Source organism: Epinephelus fuscoguttatus, linkage group LG8, assembly GCF_011397635.1.
Source record: "Epinephelus fuscoguttatus linkage group LG8, E.fuscoguttatus.final_Chr_v1".
In the NCBI taxonomy this organism is placed as follows: domain Eukaryota; kingdom Metazoa; phylum Chordata; class Actinopteri; order Perciformes; family Serranidae; genus Epinephelus; species Epinephelus fuscoguttatus.
Window position 1 is genome coordinate 41,436,616 of NC_064759.1, and position 23,435 is coordinate 41,460,050.

The window sequence follows — 23,435 nt, forward strand, 5'->3', positions numbered from 1 at the left end:
GCTCAGTCTGTTGTGATTAGTGCAACGCTTATAACGCGTATCAGAAACTTCATGCCCCTTACCTTATCTGACTTCACATCCGGAGGCTGCAGCAAAACAACAAGCTGTGGCTGAATGGCTGTCCGCCATTATCAATTTGAGTGAAGAAACATGAGCTGATAGACTACAAAGCACTTTCTCAACAAACACTGGAGCTGGACGTTTCACAGTGGTGAGTTTTTATTTTGCAGCCATCTTATATTTCAGCGGTAACATGATAACTGTAACTTATCTGACGTTATGGTAGCAACTGTATATCTGTCCTCTTGAGTGAATGAAGTTGAAAACGTCTGCTGCAGAGTACAAAAGGTTTCTAACAATATAGTCAGTTACTAAATAATGTGGAAACACCAACAGCAGCACTCTGTTATATGACGCTGTAATGGTTTTGGGTCCGTGTAGCTCTTTGGAGTGAGACGACAGGCAGAAACTCACGTCCACACGAGTGCGGGAGTTCACAAATGCTCGTCATTTATTTTTACATCAACTTAAAAACACTCCAACCTTACCAAGCCCGGTTGTACGGCTACTATATTTTCATACATGAACAGAATAGTCGCCACACGTACTTATTACCATCACTGTTGTGTTGAGAGATAGAAGAAAAAGCAGGAGCACATAAGTATACGTCCGACCAGTGCTGGGTGCGCTGTCAACAGACTCAAGTCATAACAGGTGCTGCTTGATGACATTGTCGCTGCTAGGCGACACAGTATAGGCGACACAGTATACACCATGTTAAAGGCACATTTCATGTATTCGACTGTTACAACGTAGTGTAAAGCATAACTCCTTTTTTTATGTAAGCAGGCTCATCTATGATCAGACTAATGTAGCTTGTGTTGGGTAAAAATACCAAAGTTAATATAAATTCTGCTACTAACACATTCCCTGTTTAAACCACACAAGTTTTAATCCGTGAATTCATCAATTTTACCACAGCAGATTGAGATAACTGTAGGAGAAATACCTAGAATATTTGCACTCGTAATAAAGTTTGGGGCACCACCCTCAATTCAGTTCAATCAATCAATTTTATTTATGAAGCCCAATATCACAAATCACAATTTGCCTCACAGGGCTTTACAGCATACGACATCCCTCTGTCCTTTGGACCCTCACAGCAGATAAGGAAAAACTCCCCAAAAAAACCTTTAACGGGGGAAAAAAATGTGGAAACCTCAGGAAGAGCAACTGAGGAGGGATCCCTCTTCCAGGACGGACAGACGTGCAATAGATGTCGTACAGAACAGATCAACATAACAAATTAACAGTAATCCGTATGACACAATGAGACAGAGAGAGAGACGGAGAGAGAGAGAGAGAGAGAGAGAGAGATGCAGGACAGACGGTAATGACAGTAGCTTACAACAACATTAATGAAAGTAATATGTATATATGTATATATCTTTATTTCAGACTCAGGGTCCATAGTGAGACATACATGGACACAACAGCAAACATATAACATAGAATAAAAAAGAATACAGCTAAAGATATAAAAATAGAGATTTACACATTTGGTATCAAAAATAGAGATTTCTATAAAGTTAAAAACAGACAGCTGTACCAGTGTTTCCAGAACAGAGATTGGTACCTGATGGAGCTACAATTGATGTGAGTCAAGCTGTTAATTATATGATTTTCTGAGACATCGAGCCGACACATAAATCTATACATAAGGTTTCTGAGTACCGAGTTAAAGGTGTTGACATGTGCATTTACAAACAATTCCCTTGCACTCAGCCAGCGAGGTCTTTTTAATAAAATCCGTAATGCATCGTTATACGCAACCTGTAGTCTTTTCATGCTTGCTTTCTTGTACTTAACCCACAGGTGTGCGGTGTACACAGGAGTACAGTACGCTTTGAACAGAGATATTTTAACGTCATGTGAACATGAATAAAACCTGCGAGCAAGAGTATTTGCCTGTACAGGTATTTGACCTTTTTACAGGGAGCAATATTATTATTTGACAGTTTAAATGCAGGAAAGGCCATTTTTTGGTCCTCTCTAGTGCGATAGATCATAACATGACTCTTGCTGGCATTATATTTTATGTCGTGTTCAGCACCATACACAGAGCAGACATTCAGCAGCTGCTGCAGACCAACACTGCTCGGGGAAAAAACAACCAAATCATCTGCGTACATCAGATGGTTAACTTTTTTGTTACCAACCATACACCCAGTATTACAGGCAGTGAGTTGCCGTGATAAATCATCCATATACAGGTTAAAGAGAAAAGGGGACAATATACTCCCCTGTCTGACACCATTGCTCACACCAAAAGGGGCAGACACACTGGGTCGCCATTTAACCTGCATAGTTTGGTTGGCGTACCAATATGCCAGCACCCTCACTATGCTTGAAGGCACACCTCTTTCAGCCATTTTAGTAAACAGTTTTTTATGGTTAACTCGATCAAAGGCCTTGGAGGCATCAATAAAACACATGAGGACTGAAGAGTTCTGATTTTTATACTTACAATTTCTTTTAGAGCATATATACACAGATTGGTGCCGTGGTTACGCTTAAAGCCAAACTGATTATCTGGAGAATTAATGACATTAATTAGTCTGTCAAGCAGTATAGACTCCAGCACTTTAGAGACCATGCTGGCTAAAGCTATAGGCCTGTAATTGTCAATATTACATAGCTTGCCAGCTTTGTCTTTAATAACTGGAACCAGCAAGACTGATAGCATTGAATCAGGCAAGATCCCGTGTGTCAGGAAGCCTGTGAAGCAGAGTGAAAGAAGAGGGAAAATCCTCGGGCTAGCAAATTTAAGGTGCTCAGCTGTAATGTGGTCTAAGCCACTAGCTTAGTTATTGGATAACTTTTTCACAGCTTCACAGACTTGATATGGTGTGACCCCCACAAGCTCATTGCTTGAAATACTGCCTACACTATAACCATCACTTTTAACGGCATTGAACACTGTATTATAATGCTGTCTCCATAGTTCCGCAATGTTGTCTGTGCCAGATATGCCTTCCATGGTGCAGGGTGAGGAAGTTTTAGAGTTATTAAGTACTCTCACCTCCTTCCAGAACCCAGTAACATTATTATGAGACAGTTTTTTAGCTAGGGAATCAGCTCTCATTGCCTGCGTGTTTTTGCAAATAAAGCACACAGCATACTTATATTTTGCAGTGGTAGACTTCTTGTGTACAAAAACTGGGCCTTGTCTTGGTCGGCCCGCAGCTACCCAGGTTTTGAATGCCTCTCGTGCCTCATCATGGTGCATGGCTACATAGTGATTCCAACCAGCTTTCATGTTAGCTATCCTTTGCTTGTGTTTACAGAAATACTTACTGCCCTCATGCGATGATTTTGCTATAGAGTCATACATAGAACAGACTGCATTTACGTGATCCACACTGGAGCAGTTAGCATCATTACATATAACAGCATCTCTTGGTATGTGGATGTTACTCAAGAATTGATCTGTATGTGCATAATAGCCCAGGGTTTCCTCCTTGGTAAGGGACGACCAGTCAAGCTTTCCAACATTATTGTAAAAGGTATATGATCTGATACGGTTGTTCCATACAGAATGCTCATGCTACCTAGCGATGCATGGGCGTCTGCTGTACTTATACAGTGGTCTAACCATGACGTGGTGTGCCAGGCTTCACTTATATAGGTATAGCTATCGCTGGGCATGAGTACATCACTAGAAAGGATTAGATTACTGTTGCTACAGAACTCTCTCAGGTGGTCACCAAATTTTGATTTCCTATCTGTGATATCTGCATTCATGTCCCCAATGACATACACACTAGTGTGAGGGTTATCTTGAATAAAAGATTTAATAAAAGAGAGCTTATTTAGATATTCATCTTCATTCTGAACACATTCATAAGGTGTATATACATTCATGATCACAAATTCCTTATTATTATTATGTTTGTAACTTATTGCAATGCACCAGTCAGCATCAACTCTGATTACATTTATCAGCGGGTGAAGCTGTTTCCTCCAGAGAATCGCTACTACCCCAGGTATCCTACCCCTGACCATTCCCATGCTGAGGTCGGTTGTAGCCTCCCCAGCTCCATGAAAGTCAGGATTAAGTGAGCTCAGCTGTCCAAGATCTTGTTTTGACAGGAAGGTCTTTTGGAGGCATAATATATCACAGTGATCAAGCAGGTTATCAATTACTCTGCGGCAAGCTCTGTCCCCTGCGCTCTGGCTCAAACGCAGGCCACGACAGTTATACGACAACACCTGCACATTCACTGTGAGACAGGGAGCTTACTTCATACATCCAGCTTGGGCATTCAAAGGCTCAACAGGTAGACCGGCAGCATTAACATAAGCGCCGATGAGTCTGGCTTTACGAGGTTCATAAAAGCGACGTACGTAAACTCCCTCCGGCCATAGCTCCGGGTTATACATGTCACCCACATCCTTGCATTCCGCGGAAATTTTTGAATGACGCATATCTGCTATTCACGGTGACAATTCTTTGACATGACACCTCACGACAGAGTTTCTCCTCAAGATGAACACGCAAAGTTTCTGTGTCTAATTCTGGGGAGAACTTAGTGGCAAACACACTCACCAGTTTAGTTGTTACCACTTTGATCTTTCTAGCTGCTCCAGTACCCACAATAGTTAAGCAAGCTGTCTTCTGTCCCGATGTCGATTTACCGATGCGTAATCCCTGTTTAGCACCGGCCGACTGAGTGCGCTTCCGTTGCCCTCGTTTCAGTACTTGGCTCCACTTTTGAGACCCAGGTGAAGGCATCATTAAGCCCGAGGTGGCTGCTGGTGTAGCCCCCTCCACGGTTAGCAGCTGTGGCACCCGTGAGTCTCCTTCTCGGTGTTCACCTCTTGGCGCATCGGTCCCCCCCGCCGAGCCGTCAGCGCCGCTGGCAGCCGCTGCACCAATGGATCCCGCGGCGTTAGCATTCACCGCGTCCAGACGCCTCACCGATCCATTGTGACCGGCACAGCCGTGGCCAGCGCAATCCTCCAGGGCACTGACCCGGCGACTCACGTCAGCCCCGATGGCGCGTAGACCTTGGCTGTTTTCAGTCTGCAGATGTAGCCCATGTTTCAAGGCAGACACCTCGGTGTGTAGCTGCTCCACTTTCCGGAGTAGGCCGCATACATCCATGTTCGTGAAAGTCACTGGTGGCAACTCATCCAAATAGTGTGATACAAATCTAGGAACATTGTCCCCACACTCATTTAGCACCTTAAGACAGTTCTTTATGTTACTGACATCTTTCTGTGCACCTTTATGCGTGATTTTCCACTGCGTAGTAGGGCAGAGCTCAAACAGTGTTTTCTTTGAGGTTTCAATCCACTCTGAGTCAAAGCTGTTGACAGCTAGCAGGACAATCTCGTCCTGACTTAATGTTCTTATTTTCATAGCAAGGAAGTGTAAAAGCTCATCTTCCACTATTATTTTTCCATCAACAGTCTTATATACCTCAGGTTTTAATCAAACTCTGGCAAACGCTGGAGCACCGAAGGAGCACGCTGCTGTGACATCCGCCATGATACCATGAAGTATCGCTTTTTCGGGTCAGGATAGGCCTGAAATCTGCATAATAATCCTAATGAGGGAAGCGACTAATCAAATGAATAACTCCGTAAACCAATTATTTATTCGTCAGCACGCTTATCAATAATGAATCAATCTCAATATGTGGGTTATGAATTCTCTATACAGTGATCTTAGTTCCTGCTCAAAAGAAATATCCACAGACAATGACTTGGCGATAAATGAAGATTTATTTAGGCTAAATGTGTAACAAATGAGTAACTGAATGAGGATGATATGAAATAACACAAAATCAACAGTATGTATAAATGGAGTAAAACAGGAAGTAACAAGTTATGTAATTTGGCGATAGTGAGAGAGTATGTGGCTATTGGGAATGCAGGGATGCGTAAAACCATTTACCTAACGAAACATAAATTGAGATCAAGATAATTAAATCTCGACATCACTCTTATCACTGCACAGCGGCTGCATCAGGTGAGGGAAATTCTTTGCCTACTTTCTTAGCGGCATTGGATCATTCTCCTGATTCTCCTGAGGACCCCCAGACTATCGCCTTGCAACTCCCGGACTTCCCAGCAGAATGAAACCGGCTAGAAGTTTGCAGTGGAGGAGCGGTTGAGCCTGACTGCGACGTCTTTTGGGTGGCCTTCAAACGTTGGTTATCTTAAAGGGATAGTGCACTCAAAATGAAAATTCAGCCATTATCAACTCACCCTCATGCTGAGGAATGCTCTGGTGAAGCTGAAGAGTCCTCACATCCCTTGCGGAGATCGGCGAGGGGGGCGGCTAGCACACCTAATGGCTGACGACGCCCCAGACTAACGTCCAAGAACACAAAATTGAATCCACAAAATGTCTCCATACTGCTCATCTGTAGTGATTCAAGTGTGCTGCAGCCCTGACATAAAAAGTTGTTTCGAAAAATGTCATATGAACTCTGTTTTTAGCCTCACTGTAGCCTGTAGCTCTGACTGCTTCTCTGTCCTCCACGCTCACGTGTGCGAGACCAGTGAAGCATGAGGTTTGCGTACCCGTGTTTACATCATGTGACACATGCACCGCAGGGAGAGACAACGTAACCACAGAGCTAAAAGATAATTTGCACTACGGTCTTTTAGCAAAGGACAGCCCAACATGTCTGAAGACTTTGAAACTGGGGAGGAACAGCATTTCTTTGTTGAGCCATATTTGTTCGGCCGTTCGATACTATAATCAAGGTTATTAACAATGCATAGAAAAAAATGTTGCAATCAGCTGGCTTCATTGCTTCAGGTATAATGTCACTGAAGGCATTGGAAACAAAAGAAAAACTGAAGTAAAACTTTTTTTTTTTTTTTTTTTTTTTTAAGATATGTTTTTGGGAATTCTTGCCTTTAATGTATAGGACAGCCAAGTGCAAAAGGGGGAGAGAGAGAGGGGGGGATGACATGCAGCAAAGGGCCACAGGCTGGACTTGAACCCGGGCCGCTGCAGCAACAGCCTTGTATATGGGACGCCTGCTCTACCACTAAGCCACTGACACCCCAAATAAGTAAAACTTAAAAGTTTAAAATAACTTTGATCATAAGCAAGAAAGAGTTAGGCGGGAACCGAGTTTAAGAGCGTAGCATAACTCATAGCGTAACTCTTTCCAAAAATAAGTAAAAAAAAAAAAAAGAAAAAGAAAGAGTAAGAGAAGTGACAGAAAAGAGTAAAAGAGACAAAAAAAGGAAAAAAAGAGAGAGTAGATGTGCCGAGCTCACTTGTTTTATCCCACCCTTGAGGGGGTGTGTCTGAAGCAGGGCGGGCCTCTTAGTCTCAACATTATTTTGGAGGAAATTTAATGAACTTTTAATGAAACTTTAATTTGTGAGATTATATACTTTAGCATTTTACGCGCGATAGACACATACTCTTCCCATTATGGTCAAAATCGGCTGTTAACATCAAATTGAATTTAGTATGACTATTATATCGCATCATCATCACCTTGTGTTTGTAATCTACAATATCTGTACAGTGTACCAATGTATCAGTTTCTCCACATTATTTATATGAAATCAAAGTTTCATCGTAAAGCACATTCTGGTTCCTGGATCAGTATTTGTTCTATGCAGTGATGTTGTCTCCTGAGTATAAATCAGTATGCATTGTGTCTTTTTACCAATTAGGTTTTGGGATAATTGACCAGGGGGCGGCACGGTGGTGTGGTGGTTAGCACTCTCGCCTCACAAGAGGGTTGCTGGTTCAATCCCGGGCGTGGGAGCCCTTCTGTGTGGAGTTTGCATGTTCTCCCCGTGTCAGCGTGGGTTCTCTCCGGGCACTCCGGCTTCCTCCCACAGTCCAAAGACATGCAGATTGGGGACTAGGTTAATTGGTAACTCTAAATTGTCCATAGGTGTGAACGTGAGCGTGAATGGTTGTTTGTCTCTATGTGTCAGCCCTGCGATAGTCTGGCGACCTGTCCAGGGTGTACCCTGCCTCTCGCCCGATGTCAGCTGGGATAGGCTCCAGCCCCCCCGCGACCCTCAAGAGGATGAAGCGGTTAGAAGATGAAGATGAAGATAATTGACCAGGTTCCAGTTCATCCTACATGTTTGATACATCATCCAGGCCTGGAGCCTGACTGTTTGAATCCATACATAACACCCACAACATTTACAGGTATGATGATGGACCCTTAGGGCACAGAACTGAAGAAGAGTATGTTTTTATGACTTGTTATGAGATACAACTGTGTAAACTCAATTATGAACACTAAGGTTTCACTGTACAAAAAAACAAACAAAGAAATGACAAATAAGTCTTTTTTCATAAGAACTTAATTTTTAGCAAATGTAAAAAACAAAAACTACAAAAAACTTACTAAATAATATACAATTGATAGATATATAAATATAAACACAGCAGCGTTTTATCTGCAACACTAATAGTGTCCAATTCTTTCCATTCAGGCGTCCATCCTGTCCTGTGTTGTACTACTACTACGCCAGGAGTTTCCTGATCTGGGTGGTAAGTGCGTTGGCCTCCAGCTGCCCCTTTCTTGTATATATTTCAAGTGTTGCCACAGCTATTTTTTTTTATCTGATGTTATTATGTTGGTAATAAAAATAAAAATAAAATTAGTTACAAATTACTGCATATAGGGTCTTTTTTTACAGCCTTTGCTGAGGGTAAAACTGAACTAAACGAATAAATTTTTGCGCAGATTTCTCTGTAACAGAGTCGCCAGGGTTACATGTTGCATGAGGGTCTACTAGCTCTGTTTAAGTTTCTCCCTCGTTCTCCTCCAACTCAACATGAGGTCTCGTACTTGGTTTGAAACCTGTTCCCTTTATAGGTGTTGATAACAGCCAAAAGTCCAAATCAAACAGCAACAAAGCACTCCGGCGCCTCCATCTTCTCAGGAAGCTGAGAAATTTTAATGTTAGTAAAAAGATTTTAATGATGGTTTACCGGTCACTCATTTAATCCATTCTCACCTTCAATATCTCATCTTGGTACAGCTTTCTCACTAACAAACAGAAAATAAAACTCACTCGCATCAAGCCAGCAAAATAATTGGCTCACCACAAACTCGACTGTTCCATCTGTATGAGCACTCTGTTATCAGGAAGGCCACCCTGATTACAGAGGAACCCTCTCATCCCCTCCATCATTCATTCAGTCTCCTCCCATCAGTCTGGCTGGCCAGAAAAACAATCAATGAAAAATCATTCATTCCAAATGCAATAACAGCCCTCAACAGTAGAGGAATTTCAGTGTCCCAGTAATGGTTTGCGAATGCTGCTGGTCCTTTTCTTTTATGTATCAATGTGTGTTGTTTATTTTCCATCCTGTGCATTTTTTAAGTTCTTAGGTCCTTTTATAATGTCTGTAATGTCTTGCATGTGTAAATGTGATGTTGAGCCCTGTCAAAGAGGAATTTCTGGTACCATTGGGTTCAGACAAAGTATTCTATTCTATTCTAAAAAATAAAATATGTGTATGTATGTGTGTCTATATAAATATAAATATACATATATATATATATATGTATGTATGTATGTATATATATATATATATATATATATATATGTATGTATGTATATATATATGTATATATATATATGTATATTCTTTTTTTTTCCTGCTCTAACATTATAACAACAGCCCATTTTACACTGACAGATTTTAGCAAATGTTGGGCTGTTTTGCCGGCAAGCTGCGAGCATTTGGACACACAGAACTGGATTGGCAAGTTGATCCGAGGTGCCCAGTTTTCCTCCTCATAGGGTAGACATATTTGCGGAACCTTTTAGGTTTAAAAAGAATGAGGCGATCTTCCGCCACAGGCCAGACTGTTGAAGACTCGTGGGAGGAGCTGTTGATGACGCCGCATGTGAGACCCACTGGCAGTGGATAAACAGGAAACAGCTGATAGCAGGAATTAGCGAACAGCTAGTAGCAAGAGGGAAACGCAAACCTGACAGACACTGTAAAGATGAGCAACTGGAGAGACAAAGAATTGCGCGCCTTCCTTGCCCTCCAAACGAAGAGGCCATTAACCGTCAGATGACGGGGACGGTGAGGAATGGGCCGACTTACGAGAGAATAGCCGAAGGACTGACCAGCCACGGCTTCCCTCCTATACACGTTTTTTTACTTGCTCACGCTCCCCATTGCCCCGAAAAAGGTGCATTCTGTATAAACAAACGTAGGTAGGTGGCATTTTGCCACACTCCCCGATTTTGTTTTTATACTGTCAATGCTGAAAAAAGACTGATTGAGCTTTCCTGTAACTTTGCACAACTCCTATCTAAAAAGGGCTAAACTTTGGTATGTTTTTTTGTTCCAGATGTCAAGGTGGAACCTTGATCTTAAGAGGGGGGTGTGACCTCCCACTGTTTTTGAGAATGTCCCAGCCAGCCTCATCAGGCAGTTGGCTGACAATGGAGGGTTGTTGCCGTGATTAGGCTCACCTGGGCTTCCAGGTTAGAAAAGCTCCTCTGCCTCCTCTGTTGACTTGGTCTATCCCTTCCTTCAGCTGACATCCACCGGGTTTGCACCTTCAACACCTCTACAGCACACCTGACACACACCCATGCATGGCTTTCATAACTGACTTTGCTGAACTACACACTCCATTTGTTATTTAAGTTAATTTTAATAATAACGTCTGCTTGTTTTATGTAAATCTTTTGTGTGGTCTTCCTATTTGTCACATTCACTGAGCCAGTTTGTGACAAGGAGTATTACCCAAAGCATCTGGTGTAAGGTGGAGGCTGTGTAAGGTAGAACTGCACAGTTCAGCTGTTCACACTATTTACCTATTTACCTTTACAGGCCAGCAAAACATGCTGGTACTGACTACTTATTGGGGTGTGGCACTCCAATCTCATACCGCTCATACATTAAAAAATACTTGCGAGCATGGCCTTTCTCAGCTCTTAATTTAAAACATTTTTCTCATATGTTTCAAAAATAATTTTTCATTCAGTTTTCCTCATCTCATTTTGATATTCCACCACCAACATATTTATTTCCTCTCATCAATGAAAATGAAACATACATTTTGTTTGTTTTAATTATGAAGAACTATTCCTTGGAAATATCTCCTCTTCAGTTTTCGTTAATGAAATTAACATTGTCAAGAAAGTTGTTCAACAAGTCAAGTTAGATTGCAGTTATCTGTATGAGTTGTGACTGGCTTCTTGTATGAAGCTGCTATTTTGGGATGCTGCACTAAGGACTTAGTTCATTGCTTGATAACAGATAACTGCAAGGGAAAATAGCCACAGGATCTTATAGGGACAGAGCCACAATGCTTAATCATGTCCACTAGATGAGTTTCAAATGTACTGTATTAATTAATTTAATTAATTAATTAATGTATAAGTATTAATTAATTACTAGTGGATCTACCTTGTGCCCAGTCCATCAAAATGCAATGTACTTACCTTTGTGAAGCTTTAACATGGAATAAGAGACGCATAACTCTGCACATTTTAGTTATTAACTGCAGTATCTATATTAAACAGCTTCATTGCCTTAAAAGATTGTTGTTGTAATGGTACCTTTTGTATTTGAGCTTCACACAGTTGGAATTCCCCAAGAGAAAAATCCTGCAGCAAAACAAGGCATCATGCCTGGCTTGCCTCATAGCGAAGGGTACTGTACTTAAACCATTTAGAGCTAATTATCAGCAAAACCTTTCCATTATCTACTGACCTGTGCCTACAAGGCTGCAATTATTTATTTATTTCAGCCCTCATAGTGAGCACATTGTAATCAGTTTAATTAGACCAAATAGACTTCTTCCATCTTCTCTCCGGGGCTTGGCACACAGGTCTGGACCCAGAAGGGCATTGGAGTAACCCACAGAAGTCTATTAGTCTTGCACTGTGATAAATGGTCTTTAAGATTATGTTGGATAAAGAGTAGACTAATGTTCCATGTATGCGGCAGCCGGGGCAGATTTTACTGAATGCTAATATATGCAGTGCTTGGCATTTGGCCATGCATACTTGATTTCTACTGTAACACAAAGGCTACATTTTATGCAAAGGAACCATTTGTCTGGTGAGAGGCTCCCTGAGAGAGAGGCAGATTTCATATCGGGCAGGAAAAATAACTCATCACATTGGTTTTACACTCTAATCTCACCAGTCGAAGAAAGCCCTATGACACTAAGAAGGCAGTTTTTTTGCCTCCTCTGTTCCTCATGATTAGGCCTGTGCTTCGATAAAGGAGACTTGCTGAAACAGAGAGGCCAAAGACTTTTCATCCATTAGTGTTGGCTCAAGTTCACATGAATGTTAAACAAAAGGACAGCAACAAAGGAGACGATAACAAGGGGGAGGATGAGATAAAAGAATGACAAGACCTGTATGATGTGTATGTCATGAAAGTTCCTGTCCAAACCTGAAAGCTGGACATTGTGTTGGGAGTGGGAGATTGTTTTTAACAGAACCCAGCAATTTCAACATAAGTAACTGGGTTAAAATCCAGACCTGGTTCCCTGGACAAATGCATTCCAAAGTTCAGCAAGAGCTATTATGAAACTTTGCAAATTTTAACTGAAATTCCAGAATATTAAAGAGAAAGCATAAGAAAATGTGGGAAAAAATGCATTTCCATCCACTACTGTTATGTGAATATTAGTAGTTGGTTCATGGAGATAAGCAGCTGGTGGAGCCAATTCTCCAATGAGGTGCCTTTAAGCTATTGCAGTGACAGATGATTCAAGGAAATGACATTATTAAAAGAGTGCAAGTCAAACATCAAAAGATAAAAAAAAAGTAAATATGACATTTCTGTGTTGTATGTATTTATTTGAGGAAGGTACGCCCTGAGCTTATTTTATAGGCCTCTGCTTGAAAATTACATATCCATAATGAAATGAATATATCTCTGCAACCACAAGGTCTATTTGAATACTTTTGGTGTCATGGTAAAGGGAACACTTGTGAGATTTGTTAAGATGTGTAAATATCAGTATATGTGTTACATGTGAAGAGTAAATGAAGATGGCACACAGCACAAATGAAACATTTTGAGGTTCACCTAAAAAAAAAAAGCGGAGTCTCTGCTTTCATTTGAGATGAACGGCGTGTGTTTTGAATAACGTGTCGTCGAGTTGGAGCCCGAAATATACTGAATGGGTCGGGATATCGGTGCTGTATGGAGTTGGATTTGTTGTTGTTTATTTAGTTGTTGTTTGAGCTGTGTTTGGGGCATGTAGAAAGGGTTTTTACAGCCTTGTAGCCCAGGTTCTGCTGTTTAATTTGATGTGCAACATCACTATATTCTTCGTGATCAGTGCATTGTTTCACACTGTGCTTGCAAAGTTGCTCTCAAAGGTTTAGGTTTTTAGGTTTCAACAGGTTTTAATGTCTTCATTAACACACAGCTGATGTTTTTTCTACCATGGAGTGAAAGCTTAAGTGGACTTGGTGCCAGGCTTTTTAATCAGATTCAGGCTTTTAATGGGACATCAGTGTGTTTTCTGGGCAGATTTGCTTGTAGTTCATGGAAAAAAAAAAATTGACCAGTCCCCAAAACTATCACTATCACAATTTGGCAAGGAAGCTTTGCGCCCTGGCGCGCCCAGTGTGAACAGCTCAATTGGCACCAAAAAAAGGAAATAGACAGCACATCCAGTGTGAACCTGGCATCCAGTCAAGATTGTGGTTAAGTCATTAATTGGGAAAACAAACATTCTCAAAATGAATGTGCTTCCTAAGCTGTTGTAATTGTTTCAAAATTTACCATTGCCGCCACCAAGTAATTTATTTTCTTGTTTGAAGACACTTTTCATCAGGTTTTTATGGAATAACAGATATCCCAGGTTGCGTCTCTCACTGTTATACTTGCCCTATGATAGAGGGGGGCTTAAATGTCCAAACCCACTCTGGTATTACTGGGCTGCGCAGGTGAAAACACTGATGTTCTATTACACAGAGGAAAATGCTGCGTTGTGGAGAGAGATAGAAGGTTGTGCACTGAATTTGCCTCTACCCATTTACATGTACTCGGCTAATATAAAAACCTCAAAAAGAACACAAAAAATCTTATGGTTAGACATGATTCATGTGTGGCATCAAACTAAAAGATACCTTAAAGAAACCAACTCTCTCTCACTTTTTAGTCCAATATGGGGAAATGAATTTTTCCCTCCAGGAAGAGGGGATGGAGGATTTCAAATCTGGGCTGACCAGGGGTTACAAAAAATAGGAGATATTTGCAGTCTGGATGGTAAACGTTTGATGTCCTTTGAAGAAATTGCTGCCAAACATAATGTAGTCTGTTACCAGTTCTTTAAATATTTACAACTGAGAAATTTCATTCGGACACAACAAAATCAAACACTATCTATCCCAATTTTGTCTACAACAGAAGAAATAATGGTGAAGGACTGCCATGGGAGGGGCTTAATTTCTAAAATATATAATCCTCTGGTAGACAAATCCTCGGAAACATTGGTAAAAAGGTTGGAGGCATGGAGAGAAGACTTACAGGAAAACATTAGCAAAAAAGAGTGTGAGAGAGCTTGTGCTAAGGCACAATCACAAACGGTTAACACACGCCTTAAACTTCTGCAGCATAACTGGTTAATGCGTACATATCTGACTTCAGATAACCGTAATAAATTCAACTGTGCCACACTGTGTGCTGCATTTGGGTCCAAACAGAACCTGTTACACATAAATAATATTCAGATACACTGGTTCAAAATTAGACCCAACTGACGCTTGATTCTGTTTTATTGATTGCCATTGATTTGTCCAGTGGAAGTGGGGTGTAGGGGATTCATAGCAAGATCAGCTGTCTCGCTCCTGGGGGAACTCGGAGTGCGGGGACAGAGTTTGAGGAAGACAGTAAAGGAAATGTCAGATGAAGCAGGTAAAGCAAGCCAATGGATCTGGAAGAGAAGAAATAATGTCAGTTGGGGGCAAGCAGGGGGAACTACTAAGCAGGGTACATAACTCCTTGAGATCAGGTGGAGAGATCCACTTCCTCTCAGGAGGAAATCCAGGAAGAGGAAGGTTATTTACCTCACCTGTGTGTGTGCGCACGTGCCTGTGTGCGCATCGAGACGCAGCTCTCTCCTCTCCTCTTATATGCTTTAATCACAAGTGTGTGAATTGACCTGGATATGAAGCGTCTGTCGTGCCAAATAATATAACAGTAGTTTCTGAAGAGCTAAGACAAAAAAAAATTTAAAAATCAGTAGTGGTGGTGTGCTGCTGCTAGTTGCATATAGGGGAAACACTGTATATGCCACATAGGCAAGTCATAGTTTCTGGCTTTAACTAGTTCAGTCACTCTGAGCGCCTTTGCCACCTTGGTCTCGAAAAAACCCAGGGAAAACCCTGGTATAGTAATGCTGATGTTATTTTCATCAGGTGAAATTGAATCAGCTGACAGTATTCACCGCTGCTGACATCATCACCAGTTGACTGGGACTGCTGCTGTTTTGTCTCCTGCTGCTTTGTCTTCTGAAGCTTCTGAAGCCTTTGTTTTCCTGCTTGTCTGACGGTGTATTGAAACGGCTTTTGATTGCTTGTTGTCTCTTGCATGCTGTCTGCTTGCCTGGCTGGCTGCTAAGCACCGCTTTGCTTGGCTGTCTGCTTAGCCTTGATTCCTTGCTTCCTCATCCAAAGAAGATGACTGTTGCCTGCATACACAACATTTGACTGAGTTTAATTCCCCTTTTTAAATGTGTGAATGAGTGGAAGAGTTGTATTAAATTACTTTGGATTAATTTAAGGAGTTTATTCTTTTTGTTTTATTTTATTTCTTTTGGGCATTTATTATTTTGTATAATTTGTATAGTTCAATTTGAAATCTGCCCATTATTTAGTATATTCTGTTCAATTAGTATATTCAGTTGCTGTATTAATTTTCTTTGTTTTCTTCCCCATTAATTTGTTTTATCCTTTTCAGTTGCTGAAGGCCGGTAGTGATGCTGGTGATCTGGGTGGCAGTATCTCCCTCCCTTTCCCCTCCCTGTGTGAATGATGTTAATTATTAAAAACATATTTTAAAAACTTCTTTAAAATAAAGTATTGTATTGTACGTTTGAATCCATGCCTCATGCCTCTTGAGTATAACAAATGTGTGAGTCTTAAGTGTTTTGGAAGCAAGATAATTCTCTGGGTGAAATTCCCAGGGTGGCATTGTCTGGCAACTTAAATATTACTTAATCGTATTACCCTAAAATCATTTAATGTACATTGTGTTGCTGTAGCTGACACATACATTATATTTATATAATATATATATTTATATAGTGGGGCAGCACGGTGGTGTGGTGGTTAGCACTGTCGCCTCACAGCAAGAGGGTTCCCGGGATAGTCTGGCGACCTGTCCAGGATGTACCCTGCCTTTTGCCCAATGTCAGCTGGGATAGGCTCCAGCCCCCCCACGACCCTCAAGAGGATGAAGTGGTTAGAAGATGAATGAATGAATATTTATATAGTATTTTTACTGCTCTACTTACCGAGCTAACACTTAAAAACAAAAAAGTCAGGCAACAACACTAACAAACTACCCAATAAAGGCAGCAGTAGACCAACCTCAGAACCAATTGGCAATCAGTCTGACAAAGATTAGCCTCTGGGGATAACAGCCAAAATGATGGTGATTCTGGTGTCGCCAGTGAATGTCCCAGCAAAGGCTCTCTCTCTCTTCAGTGCACCGGCCATTTTGGCTAATTGCCATAAACAGAAAATAAATAAATATCTGCATATGAATGCAGATTTTTTTTTAAAGCCAATAAAAAACTATATTGCCATCAGATGATGGCTGATTGGCTTTAAAGTTGCATTTCAGCCAATGCATCCTGCCTCTTTTGCTTTCTACATGGACAATTACCTGTTGCTCAAATGTGATCGATACTACTCAAGACTACAAATGGCTAGCAGGAGGTATGCATGCCTGTCTGTTTAGTTTTTACTGGTGTATCATGTTCAACATCACAAGTGCACCTGAAAACAGTTTAGTAAACGAGAGCAGCATGGATGCTGGTGAAAAATGTTACGGTGGTTATTACTTGGTTATATCTGTTAGTTATTCAATCTCTTTTTCAAATTTGATGACATTTGTTGGCGTAAATTGACATGTCCACTCAGGTGTCATTTTTCCATCACTGCCAAATGGAGCTGGAGCCAAGAAATACAACCTGTTCTCCTCCCAGCTCATCAAATTCTGATCAGTGGCCCCACACATCAATATATGATGTGCTAGCTACCCTCCAGCATCAGTTTTGGATGTTCAAGGACATCATGTCAATTTACACTTGTTACATGCATTGTGTCTTCTCAGAATACACTACAGATTCTGCTCTTTAAATGCATACAGTTTTTTTTAAGAAATATACTTACAACGTGATGAAACACTTAATCTCTATTTACATCCTTAGGTTAAGGCAACAAAAGTCCATTGTTGGGGTTAGAAGAAAGAAGTATTTTTGGTGATATAAATATTATTATAAATACTGTAAAACAATATGTTTTTACATTTTTTTAACACTACTGGGACAAATGACAAATATTTAAATTTATAGATTACATGTATGTTTTAAACTACATGTGGGGCTTGTCAAAATTTCCTTGCAGTATATAGCACAAAAATCATACGTCATTCCTATGGTTTAAGACAGCCCAAAAACATCAGTAAACTTGAACAACTCTCTCTCAAATCCAAAAACTAGAGAGTTGAAACTCAAGTTGTGACTTCATTAAGTATAAAGACTGGAGCTGTCCTATAGATAATGAATGGTAATTGATATTCTAGTTAACAGGACACTACAATAGAATAAAGGTCATTTGGTTATATAATACAATACAAACATTCTGTGGGTCCACAGAATCAGGCTCCCAATCATTGTCTATGGAGCAGCTGCAGACTTAATACGAGAGGAGAGAGTAACTTGTGTTCACTAATATTGATTGAACTTCCTTAGGCCATGAAAAGAACTTATGGAAAATTTAAATTTAGGTCTTGTTCCCCTTAAATAATAAGTTGGTTGCATATACACATAAAACCTACAGCAGAAAAGGTGATTCTACATTCTGCACTTCTAATTTTATCGCTGTTAAATATTTCAAACTGCCAAAAAATTGCAACATGTCACAAATTCTACTTGTCAGCTCTGAGTGTTATAAAACAGCAATGTCTCACTCTCTTCTAGGAGTAATCCTTCTCCTTGCTAAAAGTTAATTCATAAATAATTCCCAAGTCCTTTTCAGAGGTAGCAGTATTTTTAATGAACAGGCGAAAAAAGGTTCTATGTTCCCTGCTTACACAAAAAGGTCCTATGTTTACCGAGTTCTATGTTGCCCGCTCAACCAAGGTGTGAAAGCGGGGAACATAGAAGCTTTTTTGCAGGGTTAAGTGGGAAACATAGAACCCGGAAAACATAGGGATGACCCCGTTGAGGAGACGCCATGTCTGATGCTGCTTTCTTCATTGTGACCAAAAATTACCCTTATTTTGACTGCCAAAGGACAAAGGAACAAAGAAAAAGTGGTTGTAATTATAAGTTGGCTCACATAAGTTGTGAGCCTGCTTCGCCTCAAGCCGTTCCCAGCTGACCCAGAGCCGGTCGCGGCATACCATCATGCCGGGAGCTGTTCAGCACCACGGAGAGCTCCCCACACAACCCCGACCCCAGAGTTAACAACAGGAGGTTATGGTGTTTCATTCTCTCCTCTCTATGACACTTGTATTTCGACCAGTAGCCTAATTTTGTTGTGTTTGTTGATCCTCTATGGTACACAAATACAGTAGCCTAGTATAATCACATATCGGAACTAATGTCAGACTAATGAGAGGTCAGAACAATGAGAGGTCGGAACAATGAGAGGTCGGAACAGTGCTACGGCACTGGTCTCAGCTTACCGGCTAATCAAAGCTATTGCATTGAAATGCTTTTGCTACGCTGCGTCCAGTAAGTTACACTGCTAGTCTCAGTAAGAAATAAATGGTGGAGAGTCTTACAGAGCTAACATTGTGCAGCATGTCCATACTGACAAAAGTTGACACGTCTATCTGTGATGCCCAATCTGAGCAGCTAGCTAGCTCGAGCGATTAGCTGACAGGCAACAATCTGACCTGCATTTATTTGTCAAAATGTGTGGCTGTACTCAGAGTTTGATCGTGAATCGGCTTTTATCATGCGTTTTATGGAAAATGTATAATGTGTTTTTATTACTTGAAGCTCTGTTATATAAAGGCTGTTCACTATATCGTTACTAAACATTGTAGTTAGTCTGAGTTATACAGCTGAGGAGGTATTTGTGTGTGTGTCTGTCTCTATATGTGTTTGCATAGGTATATTTGGTCTGCTGATTTTACAGGGATGTTTACATGTTGACTATGGATGGGTATGGTTGTGTCTTCCACGCTGATTTGGAGAACACACTAGTTCAGCTAATAGCAAATTGTTAGTAATAAGCTGAAATGACAGCTGTCTGTATGTAGACTAACTTAGTTTGACACTTTTAATAAAACCGGGCAGATACTTTTAAACCTAGCTGCTAGCTGAGACAAACAGCCCCTCCTCTCTCTACCAGCACAAATGTTACCTGCACGCAGTGGATCACATCAGCAGAGAGGGAGCAGGATAGAGGACAGGATGACAGCAGGATAGAGGACAGGATGACAGCAGGACAGAGGACAGCAGCACTGACTTGCAGTGACTGTAAACGTCAGTCAGTATTGTCATGTCAGAAATATTATAGTGACGTTGCTTCTGTAAAAATTACTGTTCTCTGGAAATGATTTTTAGTTATATTCGAAATATTCAGTCATCCTGTTATGAATTAATGCTTTTTGAATTAATACATTTTCTAAAAAGCAATTATTTAGAAATAAAGAACTGATGAGGAGTATCGATAAAATCTTAACGATACCTATCCCTAGTGTTGACTGTTTTTGGTGCAATATCAGTTTAAGAAACATAATTTTCCTTTTTTCTTTTAGAGTACATCACAGCAGGGCCCTGGTGCCAAACACTTATCCACTACAGCCAGATTCCAGGATGTAGGATACCACACGGACCCTCCACAAACCGTCTCAGTGGGCACACAGTCTGTGGCATCTCAAAAGATGGTAGTGATCAGCACACACGGATGAGGAGCAGCCCAAGAGGCAAAGGTACGTAACATAGAAATTATATTATGTTCATAGAACACAGTGCCATAGCAGGTGCATTAACGTTAGCTGACATTCATGAGTGTGTAATGTGCAAGGTTGTCTTTGGCAAATTGCGTATTTCCTCTAGGTGTCCGGTTCAAGAGGCCAACTAGCCTACTAGGTATTGTAAGTCATTATAATTTAAACTATTAAAATATGTGCTTGCTTTTTTTCCTGTGGATTCACGCAATTAACGTTAGGTGGTGCTCCCAGTCCCAAGGACATTGAAGCTGAGGGACAGACTAACCCCAGTCGTGATGAGGAGGAGGATGAGACCAGAAATATGACAGGTGCAATGTGAAGGCATAGCCTACTATGCATTACATTTTAGCCAGAGGAAAACCTTTTATACCTCCTCAGTTCATGGCTAATAATGGCTAATACAAGAGCAGGGCTAGGCAGGGCAGACAGTTATATTATGCATACAATTAGATGCATTAGGATAGAGTCACATGCTCTCTTGCATTTATTTTATAGTCTGGAATTAAACAATAACTGCTAACATTTATTATTCTAATTACTTATCGTTCTGTTTCTAATTGTTTGAAGATCATTTTGGCCAAAGGGAAATTATTGGTTTATTATATCACATTCTGTGTAATCTGATATGTTGCAATTTATATATTAATGGGTAAGATTAATATATGTTGCTTTTTTCTTCTTCTTCTTTTTAAAATCTGTTTTAGGTACAGTCCAGCTGATATTTTCTTTTTGGGTGAATACACCAACACCATGGCTCCAGTTGCCAAAGTTATCAACATACTACAGGGAGAATCTATTCAGATGGGATGGCTGCTGCCTACCATCACAACCATCATTGCCAAGCTTGAGAGAACAAGTGTCACTTAGATTCTGCAAACCGCTTGTTGATGCCCTGCTTGATGGTCTGAAGAAAAGGTTTGGGAAAATGATGTCTCACCCAGAGCTGGTTGCTGCAGCCTTTCTTCACCCCAAATTCAAAACATCCTGGACCAGTGATGAGGATGTCCTCAAGCAAGGCAAGAAAAGAACTGTGACTGATCAGTTTCTTTTTGCTATGTTTTTGCTTGATGAATTTTGACAATCATATAACCTGTTATTCTTCTCATTTAGGCCTCTGTTACATCAAGAGACACCTCCCTGACCATGATGAGTCTCTGCGGCAGTCTCCTCCTGACTCATCAAGTGCTTCTGATGAAGATGATTTCTTCTCCAGCATGAGGCATGGACACACACAAGACACAACAAAACTACTGGATGCCTACCTGGCATGTGCAGCTGAAGGTATGGACATGCTGACCTCTTTCCCTGCCATATCCAGTCTGTCACTTGAGCTGAACACAGTCCTGCCTGCTTCTGCTGGCTGCAAAAGGCTGTTTAGTGCAGCTTGACTTATCTTCAGCCCAAGAAGAGGACAAATTGATTCTCACAACTTCAAAAATCAACTTCTGTTGAAGTTGAATAAGGACTTCTTTAAGTGAGTAGTTAAACTTGAGAGAATGTTCTCATCTGTTATTTCATCAGAGGCAAAGCTGATCCAGTAGACTTTGTTATAAACCCTATTCGTTTAAAAACAGTAATCTAATGTTGTGATACATATTTGAACTGGCAACATAAAAGCTAATTAGCAAACCAAAGGACACACTGAATGTTACATTATATGTTTAGGTAGAAGTTTCTGTTTCTGTTCTGAGGCTTCTTGCCTTTATTTGTTTATTTTTTAACAATAAACATTTCTGTAGCAGAATGACAATAAAGCTACTTTCCTGTATTTCCTGAGATTTTCTTTACTTAAGTAATACTTTGACTAAGCTACTTTTGACTGCTTTTGTATTGGAGTAATATTTGACAAGGAGTATCTTGACTTTTACTCAAGTAGTGAATTTGTGTACTCTGTCCACCTCTGCGTGTGGGCCGGTGCGCCTTAATGTCCCGGGCTGAAGTCCACCCCTGCCCCAAACCCTGTTCACAAACTACTTGCTGAAGCTGCACAGCATCATAACGACAGCATCACCTCACTGCTACAGGAAATGGCTGGCTGCTCCCAGTGACTGCAGCATCTGCTACTGCTGCACAGGCCTCCAGGTGATTTAATTGACTCTATGGGAGGATGTGATTTGTGTGTGTGTGTGTGTGTGTGTGTGTGTGTGTGTGTGTGTGTGTGTGTGTGTGTTTGAGTACATCTTCTGCTTAAATGAGGACATGTTGTCACTCCTCACTTCTGCAAGTTAGGATTAAGTTTTTGGATTTAAAGTTTGAGATGCATTAAAACAGGCTTCTCCTGTTCCATGAAACAAAATGACATTGTTGGATTTGTGTGGGTTCCACTGGGTTGTCAATCAATACCAAGGACTCAGCAGTGAATACTGGACCTCTCTTAGCTTTATCTAGCTCACTCACTTTTCTATACTGACTCTCCACTAACCCCAATTAACAATACGGGTGCAAAATGGCAGTATTGGTCTAAGGCATGCAGTGCTTTGGAAGTAAAATCTTATTTTCTGCTCTGCATTGACATTTTCTCTGTGTGAAATTGTATGCTACATACCAAATTTGTGCACTTATGTTGAACATAGGTTTGTGTGAATAAACTGTAGAATATTTTGAGACGCACTAAGCTGGAATAACCATATAACTTCCTGTGAGCTTCCTTGTCGGTCGAAGATGTTTTACCATGGTAACCCATGCCAACCGCAGCTCTACTGGCAATTAAAAAATAGATAAATTAATAAAAACACATTGCGCCAAGAAAAAGTGAAATTTTATATTTGCTGTTAATGTCATAGTCTGCACTCGTTACCCAGCCTCTCCACCACACCTACCTTCCAGCCTACCACCTGTCCACATATCTCCCACTCCTGCTGGTCCACCACACTCACCTCATCAAGCCAACTCTGCTCACCTTGGCTCATTACTCCCTGCCACTATAAAGACTCCAGCTTCACAGACTCTAGTTACCAGATTTTTCTTGCCATATCCATGCAAGAATTTCCAGCATTTATTCCCAGAGTGCGTCCTTGTTGCCAACTTCACCTATCTCTAAATCTTCTGCTTTGTCTGCTCCCTGATAAACCCCTCAGCCTTCTGTCTCCGACCAAGAGTTCTACTTCCACCTTCCTGATTTCTGTTTGCCTGTTTCCCAAGGCTGTGTGAAGTGACTGCCAGTCAGCTCTATGTAGTGAGTTTGCCTGTTCTGCTGCCTGTGATTTCCTGTGTTGTGGTTTACTTCATC